Consider the following 14,773-nt stretch of genomic DNA (forward strand, 5'->3'; position numbering starts at 1 on the left):
CAACCTCGAAACTCCCCAAATCCCTTACCTTTGGGGTTTTCATGAAGGCTTCCTCACGTAGGCATGCTCAATTACTAACTCAGCCTCCAGCTCCTCTCCCCTCCCTGGAAGATGTGTGTGGGGCTGAAAGTTCCAACCTTCTAATCAAGGCTTGTGCTTCCTGGTGGCCCCCATCCAGAAGCCCACCCAGAGTCACCTCATTAAACAAAAGACACTCCTGTCACCTAGGAAATTCCCAGGCATTTAGGAGCTCAGGGTCAGGAACCAGGGGCAGATACCAAATATTAGAAAAAGAGATGCTCCTAGCACTGTTATCACTTGAAATTATAAATGTTTTAGGAATCTTGTGTCAGGAGCAAGGGGACAGAGACCAATATGTACTTTCTATTATTTCACAAGGTATACTTTACATACTATAAAACTCGTCCTTTTCAACGTCCAACTCAGTGGTTTTTAGTATACGTATTCAGTTGTGCAACCATCACTGCTATCTAATTCTAGAACAGTTTCAACACCAGAAAACAAAAACCAAGCCAAAAAAACCCTATACCCTTCAGCAGTCACCCCCACCCCCTTCCCAGCCCCTGACAACCACGAATCACTTCCTGTCTTTGTGGATGTGCCTGTTCTGGACATTTCACGTAAGTGGAATCACACAGTGTGGCCTTTTGTGTCCAGCTTCTCTCATGAGCACCGTGTGTTCAAGGTCCATCCACATTGTGGCGAGTGTCAGCGCCTCCCTCCTTTTTATTGTCAAATAATAATCCATTGTATGGATAGACCACATTTTGTTTATCCGTTCATCTGTTGATGAGCATTCAGGATGTTTCCACTTTTTGGCAATTATGAATAATGTTTCGGTGAAGTATTTGTGTGGACATATATTTTCATTTCTCTTAGGCATATACCTAGGAGTGGAATTGCTAGGTCATATGGTAACTATATGTTTAGCCTTTTGAGAAAATTGCAGACTGTTTTCCACAACAGCTGCATCATTTTACATTCTCTTTAGCGATGTATAAGTGTTCCAATTTCTGCACATCCTTACCAACAGCTGTTTTATCTGTGTTTTTTATTCTAGCTGTCCTAGTGGGTATGAAGTGCCATCTCATGGTGGTTTTCATGAGCATTTCCCTGATGGCTAATGATGTTGAGCATCTTTTCATGAGCTCATTGAGCATTTGTATGTCTTCTTTGGAGAAATGTCTATTCAGATCCTTTGCCCCTTTTCACATTGGGATTATTATTATTAAGTTGTAAGAGGCCTTTATATATTCTAGATACATGTCCCTTATCAGATATCTGATATGCAAATATTTTCTCCTATTTCATTGGCTGTCTTTTCATTTTCTCAATGGTGCACAAAAGGTTTTCACTCTGCTGATGTGCAGTGTAATTTATCCATATTATGTACATTCTCGTGCACATCTTTTGAGTACTCTCATTTCTGTTGGCTATGTTTCCAGGACTGGAATCTCTGGGTCATGGGGTAAGTGTGTTAGTTTTAATAGTTGATGCCAAACAGTTTCCCAAAGCATTGTAAGAATTTACAATCCCAGCAGCAGCAGGTGGTGGGTGTTCCAGTACTATCTGTTCTCGCCAACACTTGGCTTTTATCAACAATGTTTGATCAATGAATATACACACATAGGTGACTGCTAAGGTGCCCACCTGGCAGACAAGGAAGCTGGGTCTTCGAGAGGTAGGTGGTTTGCCCTGGTCGCCCAGAAGGTCAGTGGCAGAGCACAAGCCATGTGGCTCAGTAAGAAAACACCTCCTTTGAAGGGCAGAGTCTTCAAGGCTATGCCTGGTACCTGGGTGAGTGATTGGGCACCTCCAGCCCCAGAGACACCAATTAGGCTGCCTCAGGCCCTGGGTGGCTGGGGAAAAGGTCCCAGCAATGAACCCATCATCTTGCACTACTTGTGTTCCTGGTATCCACAGGCACCAGGTCTGCAGGGAGGACACAGAGAAGCTGGCAATACCTGTCAAAATGGCAGTGCAAGTTGGGCCACCAGGGAGGTGGCTAAGAAGCCTGGAGGAGCATGGTCTTAGCCAGCGCTCCACCAGGAACTCAACCTGACAGCAGGATCCTGGGCCTCGCTTTCCCCAATTGTAAAATGGAGTTATGATATTCCTTATTGGCCTAGTCTCATGGGAAGAAAGAAGGGCAAAGGTTTTCGTTACGTTGACATGGATAATACCAATGGGTGTATTTATTGAGTATTTACTGTCAGCTTTGTCTACAGTGACTCATTTAATGCCCTTATGTGGTTCGTATAAAAATCAGAGGCTGAGGATCCTTGTCCAAAACACAACCATTAAGGGGGCAGCACAGGGATTTGAACCCACTTATATTTCTACCCGAGAGTTCCACCTTCATTATTCCCCAGAGGGAGGCTCTGATTGGGCCACTAAGTAACCTCCAATACCTGTACTGGCTAGAACTCCAGGCCTCCTGATAGGCTGCTTTCTCAACCTATGGCTGGCTGCTTTGGTGAGGGAGCCAATCCCTGTCAAGGAACTATGGTCACATGACAGTCACATGATAACAAATATGGCCCTGTCCTGACCATTGTGCACTTCACTTGTAAAGCCCATCTGATAAAGACCTCCAAGGGCACAACTGTGGTCCCAGAACATTAGGTTTATTAACTTGTTGCAGCAAGAGAGACCACAAAATAGAGGAAGTATGGGGCACCTCACTGAGAGAGAGGCGAGGGAAAGGGAGAGGGAGATATCACAGGATTTGGGGGGAAATTAGAGTTTAGGTAATATTTACATGAAACGTAGTTTGTAGACTCCAAAGCTAGACAGAACTAAAATTAAAGAGGTTGTCATTAAGCTTGGGCTGAGTGAGATGCAGACGCAGGGTCCTGGAAACTACCAAGTGAAGTGTTGTGTTTAGACATGTTGCATTTTGAAGTTCTGCGCCTGGGTTGGAAATCCAGGTTTCTACTCTGGGTCAAAGTAATCTACAGGGGTCAGACCCTCCAGACAAGAGCATGATGTTGCCTTCTCACCAATGAGACTGAAAACAACAAAGATTCTGACAATCTATGATTTTGGAGAACGTGTTTTTTCCCCCCTCTCACTTTTTAATACTTTTAATGGTTGGTGCCAAGTCACCCTCCAGACCTCTAGCCAGAATATAAGAGTGTCTATTTCCCCCACACTTTTGCCAACACTGAGAAATAAAAATATCATTGTTTTTCAAATTTCTATTTAATAGTTGAACATTTCTTCATTAAGAATGTGTCCCTTAATATGCTAATATCCTTAATGTGATTAACTAAATCCATTTGTACAGACTGACATCACAAATCTTTGTCACATCACACAGAACTCCTAATAGTTCACAACACCAGCACCCAGATTTTGGTTTCTCACTGTTCTCCAACAAAAGCTAAGCTTGCTGGAGAAATGGCTGAGTCTAGACTTAGGCAGGAAATATACATGAATAGCCTGGAGCAGCTTGTAGTACCAAGAAGTAAGTGTTTAAAAATCCACAATGATGGGGTATGTCAAAGGGACATAGGAACCAACGGGAACCACAAGATAAAATAGTATTAGACTCTGGGGCCGGCCCGGTGGCTCAGGCGGTTAGAGCTCCGTGCTCCTAACTCCGAAGGCTGCCGGTTCGATTCCCACATGGGCCAGTGGGCTCCCAACCACAAGGTTGCCAGTTCAATTCCTCGAGTCCCGCAAGGGATGGTGGGCTCTGACCCCTGCAACTAAGGTTGAACATGGCACCTTGAGCTGAGCTGCCTCCCGGATGGCTCAGTTGGTTGGAGCGCGGGCTCTCAACCACAAGGTTGCCAGTTCAATTCCTCGACTCCAGCAAGGGATGGTGGGCAGCGCCCCCTGCAACTAAAATTGAACACGGCACCTTGAGCTGAGCTGCCGCTGAGCTCCCAGATGGCTCAGTTGGTTGGAGCACATCCTCTCAACCACAAGGTTGCTGGTTTGACTCCCGCAAGGGATGGTGGGCTGTGCCCCCTGCAACTAGCAATGGCAACTGGACCTGGAGCTGAGCTGCGCCCTCCACAACTAAGACTGAAAGAACAACTTGAAGCTGAACAGAACCCTCCACAACTAAGATTGAAAGGACAACAACTTGACTTGGAGAAAAAGTCCTGAAATTGCACACTGTTCCCCAATAAAGTCCTGTTCCCCTTCCCCAATAAAATCTTTAAAAAAAATAGTATTAGACTCTAACCCAAAATATAACATAAATATCCATGACTCCATGTTGATAATACAAATGATTAATAAATGGGAGAATTGACAGATCTCCTACAGGGAGAAGAGTTCAAAATAATTTACAGGAATACTCAGCCTTCAAGGAGAAGGAGCATAACTCCCGACCCATAAGTGTGGGCCGTGCATAGTGACTTTCTTCCCAAGCAGACAAAATGGAAAGGGGGAGAGAGGGACTTCACAGTGGAGAAACCTGATGAACACACTCAGCCAGGGAGTCAAGGTCAACATCAATAGTGACAGGTCACGGTGACACATCACCCCTCATATGATGGGAGGAGAAGGGCCCTGAATTCTGTGGTCTTCCTCCCAGAAGCCACCATCTGGGCTAACCAAGAGAAAAACCCCAGAAAAACCCCAACTGAGGGACATTCTATAAAATCCCCAACTAGCCCAACTAGCGCTCCTCAAAACTGCCAAGGTCACCAAAAGCAAGAAAACCTGAGAAACTATCTCAGCCAAGAGGAGCTTAAGAAGATACAATGACTAAATGTCATGTGGTTCCCTGGAAAGGATCCTGGGACAGAAAAAAAGACGAATAAGCAAATTCATAGAGATAGTAGATGGTGGTGCCAGAGGCTGGGGGAGGGGGATGGTGAGTTAGTGTTTAATGGGGACAGAATTCCAGTTTGGGAAGATGAGAAAGTTCTATAGATGGATGGTGGGGACAGCTGCACAACAATGTGAATGGACTTCATGCCACTGAGCTGTGCACTTAAAATGATTAAAATGATATATTTTATGTTATGTGTATTTTACCACAATTTAAAAAAATAGACAAAAACCAAGAGACACTTAAGAATCCCATGTGCTTGACCAGGTAGCTTCTGGAGGTTGCCATGAGGTCAAAATAGCAAAAGAGTGTCTTTTTGTTTATTTCTCCTTTGTTTTTAATCAGCATGTTCAAACCAACTGGTATAGTTTGAAGGCAAAATTTGGACACTGAGTTTGTACAGGAGTGACCTTGACTAATTCCTAAGAGGTGTGTCAGGTAAGGAGGGCTTCCTTCAATCACAGATCACCCTAAAATATTTAGATTCCAGGAAAGCTCCAAGGTCTTGGGCTGCCCTACAACTCAAGGCTGACTCCCAGCTCGAGGCCAAGTAAGGACCTGGAAATAGGAGGTGTGGGGTGTAGTTAGCAAGACAAAGCAGGAGCTAGGACCCCAGTGACCCCAAACCATTGGCCAAGAGAGGCAAGCTGGGGGGTATTTCAGTACCATGGAGAGCTCTGAGTTGCCGGAAAGTGGCAAGATCCCATATCCTGCCATAGTGAGGAGGACTTGGTGGTCTGGACTGAGGGAGGTGGGGAAGATGCAACCGCAGACCCCAGGGACTTTATTGGGGGCTGTACTCTAAAATAGCTCTGCCTACTTTACTTAGTGAGGGAGCAAGTCACCACTTTTTAAAACCCTACACTCAGCCCTCTCTTGCCTTCCTCCTGCCCACAAACTCTTGGGGCACTGCCTGTCTAGCACACTGGCTAACAGCTCTAGCTCTGGAACTAGACCAACCCAGCTCAACCACCGACTGGCCACTAGTGCCTCAGGCAAGTCAGTGAACCCACCTAAACCTGTTTTTTCATCTGCAAAATAAAGTATGGTAGGCAGATAAATGCCCCCTTCCCCCAAAGATGTCCACATCCTAATCCCTGGAACCTGGAACCTACATTAGGTTACGTGGGAAAAGCTCATAGATAGAATTAAAGTTGTGAATTAGCTGACCTCAAAATGGAGTTCACCCTGAACTATCCGGCCAGACCCAAGGTAATTAATCACAAGGCTCTTTAAAAGTGGAAGGTCAGAAGAACAGCAGCTTGAGAGGGACTCAGCCTGCTGCTGTTGGCCTTGAAGATGAGGAAAGGGGCCGTGAACCAAGAGAAGCAGGCACCTTCTGAAGCTGGAAAAGGCAAGGGATTGGACCCTCCCCTAGAGCCTCCGGAAAGGATTGCAGCCCTACAGACACCTTGATTTTAACGCAGCCGGGGTTCTCCAGAGAAACAATATATGTGTGATAATAAATTTGTGTTATTTTAAGCCACTAAATTTGTGGTCCTTTGTTACAGCAGCTGTAGGAAATGGATACGAAAAGAATGTCCTTCACAGGATCCTTGTAGGATCAAGAGCAATGCTGTGCAAAGTGCATGGCCCAGCATTTAATAATGGGAAGTGGTTTAATTGCCAACCCCCCCCCCATTGCAGGGAACTTGGAAGCCCTGGGTCCCAATGGGGTCAGTGGGCTGGATCCTGGAGCAGAAGGAACCTGCAGCAATTCTTCTGTTCTGTGCAGTCACAGCTGTCACTTCTGAGACTTCAACATAAGCTGTGAAGAGCTAGCAGCTCCATCATTTCCCTTCCGAGGGAAATTTGGTGAATTCAGAGATTTCCCAGAGCACCTGGCGATGAGATTTCATCCTTGGCGTGCCTGTCTTTGCCGTGGAAAAGAAAAAGAAATCCCACTTGTGGGCCATGGGGTGGGAGGCCATCAGCGTAGCAGAAATGGTCACAAGTTAAATTACCACTGGAAGAAAATGCTGTGTAATGGGGAGCTGAAGTGTGTGGTGTGAAAGAGGACAGATAAACAATCCACTGCTTCTTGTGCTTTGAGTCCCAGCAACCAGGAACTCAACAAAACACAGCCCCCGGGGCCAAATCCAGCAGGACGTTGGTGAGGTCCCTGCTTTGTGTAGGGACATGGGGGGGCTTTGCCCCAACCCCCTGCAAGCTTGTTGGGTACAGCTAGGCAGCTGATTCCAGGTGGCGAGTGTCCTGATGCCTTATACATCAGGGGCTGGCATACTTTATGCAAAGGGCCACAGAGTAAAGGTTTTTGGCTTTGCGGTGGGAAAGCAGCCACAGATCATGTGTAAACTAACACATGTTGTGTTCCAATAAAACTTTATCTACAAAAACAGGGCTGGGCTGGTTTAGACCGTGTCTTTAAACAACCCTCCTTAGGGAAGAAGGAATGGGCCCTTAAAGCCTCGCATAATGACCTCGGGGTCTGGAAGCCCCCATTCTTGTCCTCTAACTGCCATTAGAACATCAGGTAGGAAAACCTGGCGCGCCTACTGCAGGATGAGACCCCAGACAGCAGAGATGAGCCCTCTACACCAGCCAGCCTGCAGCCAATCCAGTAAATGACCCCAGACACATAGTGACCCCAGGCAAGACAGGCAGAACTGTCCAGCAGGGCCCAGTGCAAATTGCTGACCTATAGGACAAGGAGCAAATTGAGTGATGGTTGTTTTAATCTTCGAGTCACTGGGGCAGCTCTACCAGGAGGCCGTGCAGACTCACAAGGCCCTGGGTGTGTATGTGCACAGTCCTACTGCAGGGAGACTCGGGAGTCGGGAGCAGTGCTCACCACGGTCACGTGCTCTGGTGGGTCAGGAAGAGCCTATGTACACGCAAGCCTATTGTGTTTGTATGCACATACTTACATGCAAGTATGCGCTGCTTCTACACACTCATCAGCACCTTGCTCCTTTCACATAACGTCATGTGCACCTTTCTCCACGTGGACAGCTTTCCAGTTATGTCTGCTGGATGACCTTAAACATGGTGTACAGATTTATAACCCTCCTGCCCTGCTGACAGAGGTATCCGTGCCCCTAGTCCTGCCAAGAATGAGCTCAATGACCCCAGGACATTGCAAATGAGGCAATGGGAATGCAGCAAGTGGACTCGCAGAGCTCCACATTTCTGAGGCAGAAGCCTACCTTTGCCTGCAGAGCTCGTCAGTATGATTCTGTGTGCTACCACTGTTCTTTTAAAATTGTGGTAAATCACACATGACGTGAAATTACCATTTTAACCATTACAATTCAGTGGCATTAAGCATAGTCACGTCGCACAGCCATCCCCATCGTTCATCTCCAGAACTTTCCATCTCCCCAAACTGACAGTCCCCATTAAACCCTCACTCCCCTCCCCCAGCCCCTGGCACCACAATCTACTCTGTCTTATGAATCTGACTTCTCTGGGGACCTCCTGAGTGGAATCACATAGTATTTGTCATTTTGTGACTGGCTTACTTCACTGAGTATAGTGTCCTCCAGGTTCGTCCACGCTATAGCAGGTATCAGTGTCCTTCCTTTTTAAGGCTGAGTAATAAATATTCCAGTGTGTGGATGGACCACACTGTGTTTCTCCATCATCTGTTGGTGGAAATTTTGGGGGGCTTTTGCCTTTTGCTTATTGTGAGTGATTCTTCTATAAACATTTGTGTACAAGTATCCAAGTCAGTTTTCAATTCTTTTGGATATATACCTAGGAGTGGAATCAGCGGATTGGAGGGTAATCCTGTTTAACTTTCCAAGGAACCACCAAACTGTTTTTTCAGTGGCTGCACCATTTTCTATTCCCACCAACCCAGACCTGGTGTTTATGTTTTTCTTTCTTTCTTTGAGGGATGACATACATACAAAGGAAACAAATACACAAATATCAAGTGACTAGTTTGATAAATTGTACCTCTATCTCTATTTCTCTTGCTCCAAGTAATTACCACTCAGACCACAATGTAGAACATACCTGGCCTGCCCCCCAAAGTCCCATATGCCCCTTCCCAGGCAACATCCCCCCGAGACAACCTGTGACTTAAACACCATTTATTAGTTTTTCCTGTCTTTGAACTCTGTGAAAATATCGTAGTAAAGGAAGTCCTCTTTTGTTGTGCTTGACTACCTTCACCTTACCACTGTGGCTGTGAGATTCCTCCGAGCTGATGCACGCCACAAGTTCCCTCCTTTCCTACGCTGTGTGGTGTCCCTTTATATGATTGTACCACAATTTATTCACCCACTCTCCTCTGGAAGGACATTTAAATAGTTTCCGGTTGCCATCTATCGTGAATAAAGCTGCCGAGAACATTCTAGTGCCGTATCTTTCAGTGCGGACATAGGCACTTATTCCTCCTGGGCATACCCCCACATGGGGAACGGCCAAACGTGGCTGCTCCAATTTGCATTCCCATCGGCAATGCGTGGGCGTTCCAGTGGCTCCCCAGCCACTGGATGGACCAACAGTATGGACCAACGCTCCATACTGCCGGTCTCTTTAATTTTGGCTCTTCGAGGGAGGGGAATGTCCACCATGCTTTAAAACAGTGGCCAGGTGACCCAGGTTACATCATCAGCCCTAAGTCCCATTGCCGGCATGTACCCTCATGTGACATGATGAGAATGGCATTTTGTCTCTGTTTGGGTCTTCCTCCCCAAACCCAGGAACCCCAGACCAGCCACCAGAAAAAAGCAAAACAAAACACAATTGAGGGACAAAATACCTGACCAGGACTCCTCCAAATTTTCAAGGTATCAAAACCCAGGATAGTCTGAGAACCTATCACAGCTCAGAGGAGACTGGGACAGAAAAGGATGTTAGGGGCCGGCCTGGTGGCTCAGGCAGTTAGAGCTCTGTGCTCCTAACTCCGAAGGCTGCCGGTTCGATTCCCACATGGGCCAGTGGGCTCTCAACCACAAGGTTGCCGGTTCGACTCCCGCAAGGGATGGTGGGCTGTGCTCCCTGCAACTAGAAAACAGCAACTGGACCTGGAGCTGAGCTGCGCCCTCCACAACTAAGACTGAAAGAACAACAATTTGAAGCTGAACAGCACCCTCCACAACTAAGATTGAAAGGACAACAACTTGACTTGGAGAAAAAGTCCTGGAAGTGTACACTGTTCCCCAATAAAGTCCTGTTTTCCCCTTCCAAAAATAAATAAAAAATAAAATAAAATAAATAAAATAAAATAAAAAAAGGGACCCCAAAGAGTTCCCTCCCCACTTCTAAAAGAAAAGAAAAGAAAAGAAAAGGATGTTAGGAATAAACTAAGGAAATTAAAGTCTGGACTTTCGTTAACAATGTATCAAGATTAGTTACTTAGTTGTGAAAAATGTATCATACTAATGTGACATGTTACAAATAAGGGGAGCTGGGTACAGGGTCTACAGGCATAGGAACACACTGTCCAATCTTTGGTACTTTTTGGTAAAATGTATTTAACAAAGACAATAGTGTATTTCCTTGATTTGAACATGCCTGGGTTTCTTTTCGTCTTATAAGCAATAACAAAGGCTTGTTGCCAGCCCCTGGGAAGGTGTGAGTTATGGGGGGGAGGGGGGTTGCTTTAAAGCTGGAGACCAAGATCCTGCGGGAAAGTGTGAAGCCTGTGGAAATATTTAGGACTTTAGGAAGGATAAGCCAGGTCACTTAAGGGCTGACTCCAACGTAGCTGGTGCCCTGACCTTTTCTCTTGGACGTGACAATCTCTAGAGTCCAACAGCCAGCATCTGCGTCTTATGCTTGAGGACACGTCCAGGACTTGGCACTTCAGACCTACACCCAACTCCACCAATAACTGATCGGACTTGGTGTAGAAGTACGCAAGTCCTTCACTCCTGGGGGCGCTAATCTCAAGGTGCGTGTTTGCACTGTCACCCAGTCCCTCAGATGGTAAAGTTCCAATTGCCCCCTGCGGCAGCTGGTGTGAGAACCAGCCTTTTTTGCTGCCTTCTCTTACCTGTCTCACCACCCACCATACCTCAACAACTTGTATTCAAGTCCTTGTTCTCAGAGTCTCCAGGAAACTCAACAGGGACCGTGACAGTGACAAGAGGAAATCTCTGGAAAGAGGTGCACGAGGGGTGATAGAGGCCATGACAGCTGAAGTCCAAACCTACCGGTCCAGCTCTGAGTAGTGGGGGCGATGGGCATTGCATTTGTCATTTCATCCCCAAAGCTTGTCTCTGCCCTGCCTGTTTGCCCAACTCTGGTCCCCTCAGGACACAGAGGTGACCAGGCTAGAGTCCCTACCCTCACAGGATTCTACAGGAACCAACTGGTCAGAATAACGTTAGAGTAGGGTCTCCCCCGGGCACGGCTGCTACTGGGGCTGGGGGTTCTGTACAGGAGGCCGTCCTAGGTGCTATGCTGCTGAGCAGCATCCCTGGTCCCACCCACTGATGCCAGGAGCACCCCCAGTCATGACAACCACAGATGTCCCCAGATAAGGCCTGGTGTCCCCTGGGGGCAGGATTGCCAGGGTGAGAACAGCTGTGTCTAAGCTGCTAGCTGGGCCCCTGGCCCCAGTCAGTCCTTTTTGCATTAGTGCTTTGTGTTGAAAACTGCCCCTCCCCCCCCCCAGCTTTAAACAGCCCTGTGACATCATCCCCATATAATGAATGACATCTTATCAGTTAACTGTTTGCCGCCCTCTCTAGAACTGGAGCTCTAGGCTATTACGTCCCCAGCAGCTGGAAGAGTGTCTGCTATATAGAAAGGTGCTTGATAAATACCTGTTGAATAAAGGAGTTGAACAAAGGGGCGAGTGGATGAAGGAAGGAAGGAGGGGGGAGATTTCCTTTCTGGCTGCGTGGGGGGATGGAAGCTCAAGCAGAAGGGCAATCCTAAATGGAGTGACCCAACCCTTGTTTGCCTGGCACCCAGATTTCCAAACCTAAAACTGGGATTTTCCCAGGCAAACCAGGATGGTTGGTCAGCTTACCTAACCACAATAACAATTCCAACAGCAAATAAAACTTCTGTTGACCAGGCACTGTTCTAACACTGTTAACCCTCACAAACATCCTGACACTGTGGGGACTATTAGCAGTGGCTGTTTGACAGAGATTAGGTGACCTACTCAAAGAGCCCCTGCAGGGAGGGATGCACCAGGATTGGAATTCTGGAGGCACAGCGGGGTTCTATATATCTTGGGGCCTGGCCTTGTTGGGGGTGGAACAGGAAGGTTCTGGAGGAAGTGAGGGGGGAAAAAGAGAGACAGGAAGGGAGGAATCTAAGGAAGAATGTTCCATGGGGCGGGCTGGGGACAGGGAGCTACAGCACGTGCAAATGGCCCTGGGCCTAAGGTCACCAGCTAGGGCTTGCTTTGACATCCCTCAAAAGGGAAGTGGGGGTGGGCAAGGGGAAGGGTCGGATAAGAGCAGCTGTTGTGAGCCACTCGTTGGCTGCCTGAGTCAGGGTCTGAGAGGACTCTGGGAGTCGCTCTGCAGAAAGTAGGGGAGAGATAGATGGGGAGGAAGAGAATGAGAGGGGAAAGAGATGAAGGAGGAGGGAAGGGGAGAAAGAGATGTGGATGGGGACAGAGAGATGGAGGAGGAAGGAAGAAGGAAGCAGGGAGAGAGAGGGAGGGAAGATGGGAGGGGTGGAAGAGAGAGTTTCCTGTGTCCCTGGTTCCAGCTGCTGTCATGTCCTATGGGATGAAAGCTTAAAATAGTCCCTAGTCCCGAGCCTAGGAGCCTGAGCGACTGGCTCTCCTCCTTGGTAGAAGGGTGGCTCTGGGCTTTGGGTTTCTCAGGCTGGGAAGGGGGTGCTGGGAAGGGACCCCCCTCTCTAGGACCTCCCAAGCCATCCTTGTTCTCCCGGATTGTGAACATCCCTGTGTAACCCCTACACCTACCCCACCCTAACCACTGCCTTGGCTTCTAACACCCGCCCTCACCCTGTCAGTCCATCAGCCTAAGTTGGGGCTCTGCACAAATGGAAGTGACTGCATCTCCTCCTTCAGATTTGATCTGGTCCCTCTCCCTCAGCACTGCTTGTGAGAATCACCCATGGGAGTGTGCATGCTGCTGTCACAACTCCACGGGGCTCCCCTCTCAGCCTCCCCACCTCACCCCTGTGTGACCTTGGGCAGCTGCTGCACCTCTCGGACCCTCATGCACCTCCCTCGGGAAGGGCAGCACCATTTGCCCTCCTGGGAAGTTGTGACACTTAAGTGAAATACTGAAAGGACAAGCGGCTGGCTCTCTAGCAGGGCTGGTTGCTCAACTGTCATAGTCAGGTGACTGTGTTAGTAAGGGTCTCCAGACAAACAGAATCCATGGGGTGTATGTACACACATGTTCGTACACATAATAAATACATACGAAAGTCGGACAATTAAGTTCGCGAACTCACCCTAGGAAAAAGTGATACATACCTCATTGCTGAATATCGCTACGGTCACCTTTGAAGTACTCCCCTTGGGAAGCTATGCACCGACGCCAGCGCCTAGTCCACCCTTCAAAGCAATTTTGGAACTCTTTCTGGAATGGCCATCAGAGCTGTCATCGTATTACCCTTGATGTCCTGAATGTCATCAAAATGCCTTCCTTTCAATGTCCTTTATCTTTGGATAAAGAAAGAAGTCATTGGGAGCCAGACCAGGTGAGTAGGGAGGGTGTTCCAATACAGTTATTTGCTTACTGGCTAAAAACTCCCTCACAGACCGTACCTTGTGAGCTGGTGCATTGTCGTGATGCAAGAGCCATGAATTGTTGATGAAAAGTTCAGGTCGTCTAACTTTTTCACGCAGCCTTTTCAGCACTTCCAAATAGTAAACTTGGTTAACTGTCCAGTTGGTACAAATTTATAATGAATAATCCCCCTGATATCAACAAAAGGTTAGCAACATCATTGCAACAAGTTTACAAATTGTCACACCTCCTATACACACCTATACATATGTAGAAATATATTAGTGTGTATTATGCAGTATGTGTACACACATATGTACAGATATACAGGTGTGTGTATTCAGTATATGTACACATATGTGCACATACTTTTACATGCATGCATGCATGGAGTTTTAGGTGAAGGACTTGGCTCACCTGACCATGTGCTGTCAGGTCAGAATCTCCAGGGCAGGACTCAGCTGGAAGCGGGGGAAGAGCCGATGTTGCAGCTGGAGTCCCCAGACCATTAGTGGCAGAAGGCGGAAGTCTCTTTCTAGGAAACCTGGTTTTCTTCACTCTTCAGCTCTTTGGACGAGGCCCACCCACTCGGTGGCGGTCACAATCTCCTTTACACAGTCTACTAGTTTCCGTGTTAATGTCATCTGAAAAATATCTCCGAGCCACATTTGGGATACAGTGTGTGGGCGCAGGGCCCAGGCAAGTGGACGCATAAGACTGACAACCCCCGTGGCGTTTCTGACACTTGCTTTGTCTTCCCCCATGACCACTGTCATCACCTTTCCAGTTAAAACGGCAGCTCTGTGTGGGCAGGTGATTGCCTCTTTGCCAGCATGGGCTTAGTAGATGCTGTCAATAAGGAGCATTCCTGTTGAGCGAATCCTGTACTTCGACCTGGAGCGGAGGCCCGGACTCCGACCATCATATTTAATGAGGAATTATGGCTTTATTATGGGGGCGGGCCCTTCCTCAAGGGTGGGGCTCGAACCCGCCACCCCAGGCCCCGCGGGGTTTCCCCGGGTCCCCGCTTCAGCCAGCTGAGGTGGCCGAAGGCAGCCGAGGACGCGCGCGCGCGCGTGCGTGCGTGCGTGCGTGCGGGCGAGTCCACGGGGCGGGGCGGGGGGAGGCGCGCGCGGAGCGGCGGGTGGGGCAGCAGGCGCGCGCCGCCTCCTTGCGCCGGGCCCCCCCGCGCGCGCGCGGCGAGTGGTTCGGCCCGACCCCGGCTCATTGTGCTCGCCTCACGCCGGCCCAAGATGGCGGCGGCGCTAGAGGCCCCGGGCCTGTGACTACAAAAAGGGAGCCGTGGCCGGACGGG

General features: G+C 48.3%; 1 long non-coding RNA gene across 8 annotated transcripts; it reads right to left on the minus strand.

Annotated features, from left to right (window-relative positions):
- Positions 1-2,632: 2,632 nt before the first annotated feature.
- On the minus strand, positions 2,633-14,608 carry LOC141572660 (uncharacterized). Of its 8 annotated transcripts, none has more exons than XR_016018975.1 (5): positions 13,876-14,409; positions 13,497-13,649; positions 8,296-13,391; positions 7,702-7,812; positions 2,633-6,683 (listed from the first exon to the last, which is right to left on the minus strand). It is a non-coding gene; the product is annotated as an uncharacterized LOC141572660 (long non-coding RNA). The 8 variants fall into 8 exon arrangements; XR_016018977.1 differs by having other exon boundaries at positions 2,633-6,687; XR_016018979.1 differs by having other exon boundaries at positions 2,633-8,418; positions 13,203-13,391; positions 13,876-14,608.
- Between the last annotated feature and the right edge of the window lie 165 nt (positions 14,609-14,773).

This window comes from Rhinolophus sinicus, chromosome 15 (assembly GCF_057876585.1).
Source record: "Rhinolophus sinicus isolate RSI-liver-muscle chromosome 15, RSI-T2T, whole genome shotgun sequence".
In the NCBI taxonomy this organism is placed as follows: Eukaryota; Metazoa; Chordata; class Mammalia; order Chiroptera; family Rhinolophidae; genus Rhinolophus; species Rhinolophus sinicus.